Source organism: Macaca nemestrina, chromosome 16 (genome assembly GCF_043159975.1).
Source record: "Macaca nemestrina isolate mMacNem1 chromosome 16, mMacNem.hap1, whole genome shotgun sequence".
Lineage (NCBI taxonomy): Eukaryota > Metazoa > Chordata > Mammalia > Primates > Cercopithecidae > Macaca > Macaca nemestrina.
In genome coordinates, this window is record NC_092140.1 from 23,760,954 (window position 1) to 23,772,725 (window position 11,772).

General features: G+C 32.7%; 1 non-coding gene and 1 pseudogene across 1 annotated transcript; one reads left to right on the top strand and one right to left on the bottom strand.

Annotated features, from left to right (window-relative positions):
- The window catches only part of LOC139359171 (large ribosomal subunit protein uL30-like 1), a 31,293-nt pseudogene extending 26,730 nt beyond the window's left edge, over positions 1-4,563 (top strand).
- Positions 645-713, bottom strand: LOC112426033 (small nucleolar RNA SNORD38). Its single transcript, XR_003017285.1, has one exon. It is a non-coding gene; the product is annotated as a small nucleolar RNA SNORD38 (small nucleolar RNA).
- Positions 4,564-11,772: the final 7,209 nt, after the last annotated feature.

Here is an 11,772-nt window from a genome sequence, read left to right on the forward strand (position 1 = left end):
AAAAATAAATTTGTTGAAAATACTGTCTCTTGGAATGCCGACTTTTTAAATGTATTTCATTATAATAAGAATCTATTAATTACATTAATTGCTTTGCTGCGAACTAGAAAGTTGTTTCCCACCTTGTTTTTGATTGGAAAAATAATCTGGAAACACATTACTGTTTACATATCACTTGCTATAATAGGTCCCATATTCTTGAACATGATACTTCTCTGACTACTACCAAGTAAATATTGTCCCCTTTTAGAATAAATTTTTTTAAAGGACTCAGAAACAATTTCTCCATTCATCCACTGCACATTCTCTTCAATCTCCTCCATTCATCCTTGTCACTACACCTCTGAAATTTATTATGGGGTCACCAATGTGCACCATATTGTCTATTCAAGTCTATTACCCATATTCAACTTTCCCACCAGCACTCACACAGTTAACACTTTTATTCTAGAAATATTGGCATTGGTTTCCATGTTACCACACTCTCTCAGTATCCCTCAAGGATTACCAGCTGATGACACTCTGTACCTTTGCTCTTCTGTCTACTCCAGACCACAAAGTGATGGAGAACAACTGTTTTCAGTTCTTGTCATTTTTCTCTTCTAAAACATCACTTTCCCAATAGGTGAATTTATTTATTTTTTTCTCCTCAGACACACTTTATCATCACTTAATGTCAGTAGCATAACTTGACAAAGTTTTCATCACTGAGATTAATTTATTAATTCCAATATTTGGCCTTGAATTTTGTGTTTCTCCACTCACAAATTGCTTTTGTGTGTTTCATACAACATAGTTAATACTACTTCAATTTACCCAGTTTCTCATACCAGAACACTAGGCTTTCTCCTTGATCCTTCCAGTCATTGTAACCTTATGTAATCTTGCTATTTATTTTTCAGAAAGTATCCAAACTGGACTATTTCTTAAAACAGTACTGCCTGGATCCTACTCAAGTATCTAACATCGTTTACGTAAACTCTCCAGTAACCTGCGAACAGTTCTAAAACATTTTCTTTTTCCCAAAACTATTGATGACCTGCAACACAGCTGCAGTTATCTTCACATTCTAATTCAATCACGGATATTATCCAGCATAAAACCCAATAATTATTTCCCATTACTCAAAATAAGGTATAAACTCTTTATCTCCTCCCACCTTATATTTTCCTGTCTTTATTCTCTTCTTCTGAAACTTACCCTTATTCGTTTTGTTCCAACCATGTAAGCCTTCTCACATTTTCTCTAATGGGTTATCCCTATTTCCATTATTTTTTCTTTTCCTCTTTCTGAAAAATACTTGACTCATAACTTCTGATAGCCTGCTCCTTTTTATCATTCAAGTATCAGCTCAATAGCCCCTTTTAGAGAGACCATCTTGTCCACCCTATCTAATTTCCTGCCCAGTCATATCTGTCTCCTCAATCCACTTTATTTTCTTCAAAGTGTAATCACCATCAAAAATTACATTTTCTTGATTCAGGTTATTTTTTCATCCAAAGATGCCTTAAGTTTTCTGCCATTTCTATCATCTCCCTTTGTTCTTCCTCTTTCAACTATTTTCTAAATCTGATCAAAATGCTGCTAGAAGTTTATACCTGAGTTTCTCTGTATAAAAGAAAAAAAGATGAAAAAAAATAGCTGAACATTTTCTCACTAATTTGGCATATAAAGAGCTTTTTTTTTTTTTACTTTTTTCCCCTCAAGGACTTATTTGTTATTAGTATTCTGAATTTTAAAAAGAACATGTATATACGTGTGTGTGTGAGAGAGAAAGAGAGAGAGAGAGTGTGTTAACTGTATCATTTGTATGTCTTCATTTAAGTGTGAAATATTATTAAGCATCTTTGAAGGGAGTATGTGTAGAAAGTAATCTCAATGCAACACCTTACTTTTAAAACTTTATATATGGAATACATATTTTTATCATTGATATTTGATTTATGAAATATTGCTATGTTCTCAGATAGTACAAATACAAATCAATTTGTAGATACAAATTTATTTAAAATTTATTTTCTCTTATTTTTGTGAATTACGTATCTATTAGGAAATCAAAGACATTTATTTTCACAATGATTCCAGAGGGAGTTAAATGTTCTTAACTTATGTAGATGAGCCTTCAATATATCCTTAAGAATATATAAAAGAGATGAGAATTAAACAATTCTCATCAATGGAGCATCAAGAGTTTATTTTTATTATCAGCAAATACCATACTTCAAATTCAAGTACTATAAAATTAATAAGATTATTATTTATTGTTTATGTACGTTTTCTCATCACCTAAACCATAATAGATACTTCAAAAAAATCAATGAATGAAGAGAATTTCTCATCTTAAAATTAACTAAAATTACCAGTCTCCACATATTACCTTGGTACTACTAAATGTGGACCACTTATTTTGATTAAAATGTTAGAAATAACAAAACAAATTTGTTGAACATTTATATAATAGGAGCTCTTATAATGTCTTTTAATTATTTATGAGACAGTGTCTTGCTCTGTAACCCAGGCTGAAGTGCAGTAGTACAACTGTGGCCCCCTGCAGCCTTGACATCTTGGGCGCAAGTGATCCTCCCACCTCAGCATCACAAGTAACTGGGATATTACATTAATTAACTTACATCAATAATCCTTCTGCATCTGTCAAAATATTTTGTCATATTTATTTAGTGAAAGAATACTTAGCAATACGAAAGGAAGGAACTACTAATTGATGTAATGATAGATAAAAGTCAAAAAATAAGTTAAAAGAAGCCAGATACTAAATAACATAAACTACATGATATATATTTTATATAAGGGGCAACTTTTTGGCAAAATTACTCCAAGGGATTAAAAATCAGAAAGTTGCAGTGGGTGGAAAGAAGGATCAACTTCAAAAGGACACAGGCAAACTTTCTGAGGTGATGGAAATATTCTATCTACATCTTGTTTTGGGTGATATTGCATAGATACAGACAGTAGTAAAAACTCATCGAATTAAATACAATCCATGCATTGATGTAACAGTCCGTTTTCTGCTTGGGAGACCTAGACAGACCGGGAGACTCTTCACATTTCTTCCTGCCTACAGTTTCTTTTAATAAACTGCAATACTCATGTAAAAAAAAATCTGAGAAAAATATGCATTATAGAAGATAGGGTTAAAGAGTATGTATTGCTTTAAAAATTTAAAAATAATGTGGCATGACCTTGTACAGGAATTTTGTCTCCTAGGGATTTATGTTAGGGAATCCATGTGTGTATAGAACAGATCTGTACACAAATATTCAGAGTGATAATATTGACAGAAGCAGAAACTAAGAAGAAATATGTTGCATGTCTATCAACAGGAAGATGGATGAATAAAATGTGAAATATTTAGACAATATAATTTTTATTGCTTAAAAAACGAACTATAGCAAAACACTAAAACTTGGACACTTGTACTATATTTAATGTTGCGTGAAAAAGCAATTAATGTAAATACTAAAATGTTTATATAAAGTTTAAAAAATAACCTACACTAAACATTGTATTGCATGGGATGCATACATGTGAGTGATAAATGTATAAAATTAAAAGAAAGGCAATGACAAATAGAAAATTTAATAACATATTGTGACCACCTGTTGGATTAGATAGAAGAATTTAATGGACAGCAATACAAAAGTAAATGCCAGGATTTTGATATTTCTTAGGCGGAGTGGTGGCTTAGCAGCTGTTCATTTTATTACCATATTTTACAGTATACATATATATTATATTTTATATACGTATTATATAATGCAATTTTTAAAATGTGTAGTTAATTTATAACGTGTAAGATTTTTGAGCCACAACACAAGAAAGACAGCGAAACAAGACCAAAGAAAAATCCCTTTGGCTCCAGAAAATCTCCTGAAAAAGAGGGAGGCTTATCAAGCCCTCATAGCCACCTAGGCAAAGCAGGCATTTTGGCAAAGGAGCACAGGAAAGGAAAAGGGCTCAGGTTTAAGCAACTGGAATCATTCCTGCATGATTCCTGAAGGCAGAGATGTGACAAGGTACATCTCAGATGGCTAGAAGTGAAACCTCATACCTTGGAATTGCCAGATAAACATTCCTTGGCCTTTGTTGTAGGCTGGAAAGGATTGATGGCGTGAGTTTACTGGTGCAGAGAACCCGTTGCAAGACTTCACTTAAGGAAAAATTTTAGTGGTGTCTTTGTAAATGTCACCCCCCAGAACCTAAAAATGCTGCTTTTAGTGGAACCTTATGGACCTGAAGATTTCAAAATCTGAAATACATTTTGAAACGTAGACAAGCCAAGGTCAAGAAGAAGACCATTCCTCTAACAAATAACATAGTGATTGAGGAGCACTTGGGGAAGTTTGGTGTCATTTGCCTGGAAGACCTCATTCATGAAACTGCCTTTTCGGAGAAGCATTTCCAGGAGATCTCATGGTTCTTGCACCCTTTTCACCTCTCAGTGGCCCATCATGCAACCAAAAATGCATGGGCTTCCTCAAGGAGATGGGCTCACCTGGCTATCAGGGTGAATGCATCAATCAGCTCATCCACCAACTGAGCTAGACTCAGGTGCCAAACTGCAGTAAATTTTTATCAGGGAAGTGGAAGCATGTGTTTTTGTTTTTGGGGGAATTTTTATCAAGTATCTTCGAAGAAAATTATTTCCTGCTTTAATCTTCAAAAACTAGAAAGGAAGGGTCAAAGAAAAGACAGCAGGTTATTTTCATGGCAAGCACGTCTCATCGCAGTCCAGTTCCAAGGAAAAATTCCAGTGTTTTCTACATTGGCTGCCACCTCCTCTGAAATCAGCACATTCCATGGAGGAAGGAGTCCGGCTTTGTTGCATCCTCTCTCCTAGGATTTAATGTTGGTGAATGAATAACTGTAGCATTTGAACAAGGCTTCCTAAGACTCTGGCAGCAGTTGATCTAGTGCAGGTACATAATTCAATCTGGAGATACCTGGAGCCTCGTTCTGAAAAAGACTTGACATACACATAGGAAAAAAGGCACATAAACAAATGTTCACTTGTTTCTGCTGTTAAAAAAAAGAGATTTTTATCATCTGATTGACAATGAGAATAGTGAAAATATTGAATTGGTTGGGGGTTGTTCGCAAATTTTTGTGGAAATAATGTATAAAGGAAATTAGAAAATGAAAAGTATATTGGCACAGTTATATATTTGAGTTTTGAGAAGAACCTAGAATAAAATTCAGATACTACATTTTATGCAAATGATACTTCTCAACAAAGAGTTGTCTGTTTCCTGTTGGAACACATAGAATGTTGTCCTCTTTCCTGACAGTCCAATTTATTAAGAGTAAAGGCATAAATTCCATTTTTGTGTCTTTTAAAGTTTGAAGCCTTAGTGCTTATTAAGACTAAGTCTAGTAAATAATGCTTTACCTAGAAATTTTAAAATAGGTTAGATTATTTCTTGGAGAAAACAAGTCTTTCTGAAAATAAAATTATTAAAGAATACCCTTCAGATAAAGTTTCCTTCACCTCATTTACTTTTCTATTTCTCTGTTTAATTAATTTATCCAAAGAAATTATCACTTTAGCAATGATTCTGATAAATTAATTTAAAATCTTTATTTCATCTTGCCTTCTAATTCAACTTTTATTAGTTCTAAGTGAATTAGAGAAATAAAACTAAGGGGGAAACATTTGATATTTCAATAACATTGATATTTCATTAGTGCATTGTTATGTTTTATTTATATTACATAATTTACTCAGCAAAAATTATGTACTCCAATCCTTTTGTCTGGAATTGTAACGAAACTGGAATTCTGACACATAACTATTTTATTTCATCTATACTCATTAAAAGACCAAGGCATACAAGAAAAACTGTATTTTAAATAATATTAGGTTTTTATAATTTGGGACTAAAGATATTCAATAATAAATTTTAAAAATATACTTTTTATCTAGATTTTAAGACAAAAGTATTATCCACGTATATCACTGCATGACCCTAAAAGATTTCTGAATCCATACAACTAAAAAGAGGCCAAATATCAAAGGGATATCAAATACGATGGCAGCTTTTTCTCTGCCATTACTGACAACAGCTTCCAAATCTTTTCAGCCCTAAAGCTTTGGAGATCAAAGAACTATCATAAAGGCTCCTGACACATAAGTGTGATCTCTTTAAACAGTATACTAATCCAGGCAAGAAATATACAGTGAAATAACCCATGTTCCTATATTCAGTGTTTTGGGTAGATACACCTGCTTGTTTAAGTCGTATCACTGAGGAATTTTCAAGCATTCACCTCGCTACTCATTTATATCATATTATTGAGAGAGAAAAAAATGACAGAATAGTTTTGAGCACTTTGTCTGCACAATCACCTTCACATCTTTTTGTCCTATGCTTTTCTCAGATTTTAAAAATAAACTCTGAGACAGACAATTATGTCCTTATTGTGGATTTTAGTAGTATATATGTGTTAGTTATATTTTATTATTTAAGCTAATTTTACTTCCAATTTACAAATGTACTTTGACCAAATTCCACATCCTCTTGCCCAGTTATAGTCCATTTCTCAATCCTGAGTTAGTACTCACAGTTTATAACCCGTTTGCCTTTATCATACTCTCCATTTTCTTCAATTACCATATGTAAATGTTAGATTTTCTAGGTTCTTGCATTTATAAAGACATTTTCATTGCCTCAATTTATGAAAGAGAATTTGGCTGGATATTAATTTCATGTGTCATAAACTTTGTTATTTAAAGATCTGATAACATTCTTATATAAATATTCCATATATTCTTATATAAATATTGTTGAGAAATCACTAATCCAGTACTTGTTCATTTGATAAAAAAAATCTTTACTTGATATATTATGATATTTTTATCCAACTATGTAAAAATGTATGTGTGATATATTTTCAGGCCCTCTAAAGATCTCAATTGCTTTTTGGGGGAAATATAGTAATAAATGGCTTCTTAAAAAGGAGGCTCCTTAATCATCTTGGAAATGTTTGTTTTATAGCTTTCATTGTGATTACACTTATTCATTTTTCTAAAGTGCCTGTGTTCTTATGTTAGGTTTCTGCTTTTTTCCATATAGATCACCTCATCCATCCTTCTTTTCAGAAAGATTTTCTACTTGCATTTAGAGAGATCTCTTCTGCATGTTTCTGACTCGTATTTTATGTATCAGTATTAATTTTACAACTTATGTTTTTTAATTTTTCTATTGGGCATTTTAGGTCATTGGTGCTTTCCGTATACCATTTCCAATTTTCACTTATCTTGGCTCCTTACCTTACAGTATATTCTCTTTAAATGGTTAGTTCTTAGCCAGGTGTGGTGGGGCACATGCTCAAATAAGAACAAATTATTCCAAAGCCTATGTTTTAGTAGAAACTTGATAAATATTGTTCTGAGCCCCTCTCTCTTCCAATTTGATGAGACTTAAATACTTTAGTTCATCCTGGATATGTATGTTAAATGTAAAACTCTTGGCCCAACATCCAAATTTTGATGTTTAGGTTATCTGATAAATTGTGATGAAAATATTATTGTTTCCTCAATGTTTTGCTATTTGACCCTATTATCAGATGGTAGACATCGATTTGTATTTCTTTCTGATTTCTACCGATTTTTTGCCTTACATTCAGTTCTGCATATGAAGTATGTTTTATGGGAAGCAATATCTTACCAGTGTCTTTGCTGATAGTTGCAAATTTAGAAAAAATATTTGGGGATGAGATAAATAGTGAAATGAAAAGAAAAATTCAGTTTGCTCCAAAGAGCACTCACTGTACAATAGAAAGAAACCTGAACCATTTTGAACTTGGTACAAGATTTTATTTTTGAAATGAAGAGACAGGATTTGTTGCTCAAATGGTCTACATTCAGGTTCTTGGTTAATAATTAGTATTGAAAAGTGCCTCATTCATTTTTATACCATGTCAAACAGGCTTACCATTTTCTGTTTCACTGGTATTGTGAGTCAGCATCAGGTTAACTCTCAATCCTGTTTAAACATTATTGCAGTTATGTTTCCTCTCTTCTTGAATATCTAAATGGCAATTGTAATATACTATGTTAGAAACTTCTGGTCACACACCAAATTACCAGGACGTGTATGTAATTTTCCAAAGTTTGTTAACTTGGAAATTAGCTAGATTATTTTTATAGCCTCCTCCACCTTTTTTTTTTTTTTTTTTTTGACCAATGCTCTACTTTAGCTAGAGTAAAATATGTTCAAATATTAATATAGAATTTATTTTCTGAACCTAACCAAATGGTCTCTTTCCTTTTACATTTGGGCTAGCCTCTTCCACTGCAGTAATTTTATCTGTTTTTAATGATAGTTAATTGCTCCATCTGTTAAATCTCAATAAACTTATGCTTACCTACACCTCATACCTATGGTAATATGCACAACATATTATATTTTTCTAGTCATTCTTCTGTCTTCTTCTTAATAATTTTAAACATTCTGTCAGGTAAAAAAGCTGACAATAATTTTTATGCTCACACTGCCTAATACTGTGCTTGGTGCTTATAAAAAGAATAAATTAAATCATTTGTCAATTGCTTGAGTTTCTCATACCTAACTTAAAATAGCATACTAAAAACAACATTATAAGTAGTTTCCAATGATATCAACATTTACAAAAATGTATACAGTATACATTTATATAAATGTATAATTTCAAAGTGTTTGCAATATTGCAAACAAAGTGTTTCAAAGTGTTTCCTGATTTCTTTTGATTTGTTCTTATGCCTTTCGTACCACTGAATACAATTTGTATTTAATCATGCAAAAATATTGCAGGATGTTGTTGCAATATAGTGCTTCATTGCAAAACTCTTGACTTCATGTTTGTACCATAACCATTTAACATTCCATTCAAATTTGAAGGTTGTAACTTTTAAAATTTATTAGCTGTAGTAAATAAAGCTGAGTTTCCTTTTTATTTCATTAAGTAAAAGCATAAAAAGATTCTAAGTGAATCCAATTTGTGTGGTTCCTACTGTTATATTCTCAGAAATAGTCATTGCAAAAGTTTTAGTGAGTATAAATTTAGTTCCAAGTGGTTTAAGTCGTAGAAATTTAAGCAAAATAAAATACTTAGTATTATGTTCCTTGCTAAGGTTTCTGTTTGTTCCAAGGTATAAAAGCAATACTTTTACATCTCATTGGAAATTCTGAAATTTTGATTCATTCTAAAGGAGCAGTTAAACGGTGTCGTGCTTTTTAAATATAGAGAACAGGATTGTAATTACTTTTCCCAGTGATATTCAGATGTGTGCCTTTAGGAAGATAAATCATTTCACGGAAATACCCTTGCTTACACATTTTTCCTCAGGCTGTATTTCAGAATTTTCTATTTACACAATTTCTGTGCTTCCGACCTTCTCCTTGACCTACTGTCACCATGGGCACACTGTTATCTACATCAGACCAATCTTATTCAACTTAATGTAACAAAGTTGTGAATTGTTTTTAGTTGCCATGGACCCCCAGATTGAAGGTCATCTAGGCTGAGTATGCTCAGATGAAGACTGTGTAATCACAGGGGAGGACCTAAGTTTTGGGACAAAGGAGCAGAGACAGAATCAAGAAACAAATACCATTTAGCAGGATCCAAGATCCAATCAGACCAAGATTTAGAGTTACCCCATGGCAGAATCCAATCAGGTCATGCCTCCTGGCATCTCCTTATTGTAAGATCCAATCAGATTATACCTCAGTGCCCTGTGCTTAAAAAACCCAACCCAAATCCCAGCCGAGGAGACAGATTTTAGCATTTTATCTTATCTCCTTGCCAGTTGACTCACAATAAAGCTTTTCTTTTTTCAAAAGCCAATGCCATGAGATTGGCCTCTATGTGCACCAGGCAGCAAGTCCATTTATTACTCAGTAGTAACATTAATATTCCAAGTTTGTTTTACGTAGTGTTCACAATGAAACTAAAACCTGAACTCTTTTGTTAGTAATATTTTATTTTTTTAGAAATAAAAGTAAACTGGATTAGAATGAATTGTTCAAACATGACAACATATGGTTTTATAATACATTATCTAAATTTGAACTTCTAAAAGACTCAGCCAGAGACTTTCCGCAAAGTAAAACTAAAGAATTCTTAAGTAACAAACTACATTTGTATTTTGATCAGGACTTTAAATAATTGTAAGCTTACTTTTCCTTAAATATTTTAAAGCCATTAGAATAAAAAACATACAGTTAACATAATAAGGAATTCTTATCTATTTCTATATAGTAAAAATGTTACTTAGGCTTTAAAGTTTCCTGCAAACTAAATGAGTGCAAATTATTATGAGTTACTACTGAAAAGATTGTAACATACCATTTAGATAAATAATGCACTAGGGACAAAAGTATTTAAAGAATATTAGGGTGTCCCTTTAATGGTAAATAAAATAAGGTTTTGGAGATAATTAAGGTACTAACTATGTATATGCATTTATGTATGTGTGTATATGAATACTTAGAAAATAGATAAAACAGGGAAGAAACAAACACCAGGAAAAAAGTGGAAAAAAAGAAAGAGAATGAATTATTATCATGTAGTATCAAAATAGACTCATCTTGAACTTGTTTTCCTAATTTTGCAGTTGTACATTCTTCCCCAATAACTATTTTTTTCTGGGATTAATTTTCCATAGTGTAAAATAATAGAATATTCTTCCATGATACCTTCAAAATCCCAATGAATTTTTTAACTTCAGCAATATTTGAATATTTTTGGAAATTTAACATATTTTATTTAAATGTTCTATATTGTTAAATAGTTATTACATGTATTCAGTATTATTAAACATTAAAAAGTTTAAAAGATGAGTTTAATACATAGTATTCAATCATACGACTGTACAACCAACCATTTGTTATTATGTTTATGTAATTACCAAAGGCCAAGAAAGAAATAATTTAAATAAGATAAATATGAAAGTATAATATATAGAATGAAATAAATGTCTATGAGTTTATTCTAATGATTTAAATAAATAACTGGTATGTTTTTTTTTTTTTTTTGACAAAAGTCTTGCTCTGTGGCCAGGCTGGAGTGCAGTGGCGCAATCTCAGCTGACTGCAACCTCTGCCTCCTGGGTTTAAGCGATTCTCCAACCTCAGCCTCCCTAATAGCTGGGACTACAGGTGCGAGACACCATGCCCAGCCAATTATTGTATTTTCAGTAGAGATGGGGTTTCACCATATTGGCCATGATGATCTCGATCTCCGGACCCCAGGATCTACCCCACTCAGCCTCCCAAAGTGCTGGGACCACAGGTGTGAGCCACCATGCCCGGCCAATAAGTGAGAAAATTATTGAGCATACATATGAGAAAAAATATGATATTGGCATATATTCAAATTACCTCTCCTAAAGTATTTATTAATTACAAAGGAAAAACATAATACGTTTATTGTGAAGAAATCTTGGCCAGGTACAGTGGCTCATGCCTGTAATCTCAGCACTTTGGGAGGCCGAGGAGGGCAGATCACAAGGTCAGGAGATTGAGACCATCTGGCCAACATGGTGAAACCCAATCTCTACTAAAAAATACAAAAAATTAGCTGGGCGTGGTGGCATGTGCCTGTAATCCCAGCTACTTGGGAGGCTGAGGCAGGGGAATCGCTTGAACCCGGGAGGCGGAGGTTGCAGTGAGCTGAGATCATGCCACTGCACTCCAGCCTGGCGACAGAGCAAGACTCGTCACAAAAACAAACAAACCAAAAAAATTGCATAATTTCCTCAACCAATTGAAC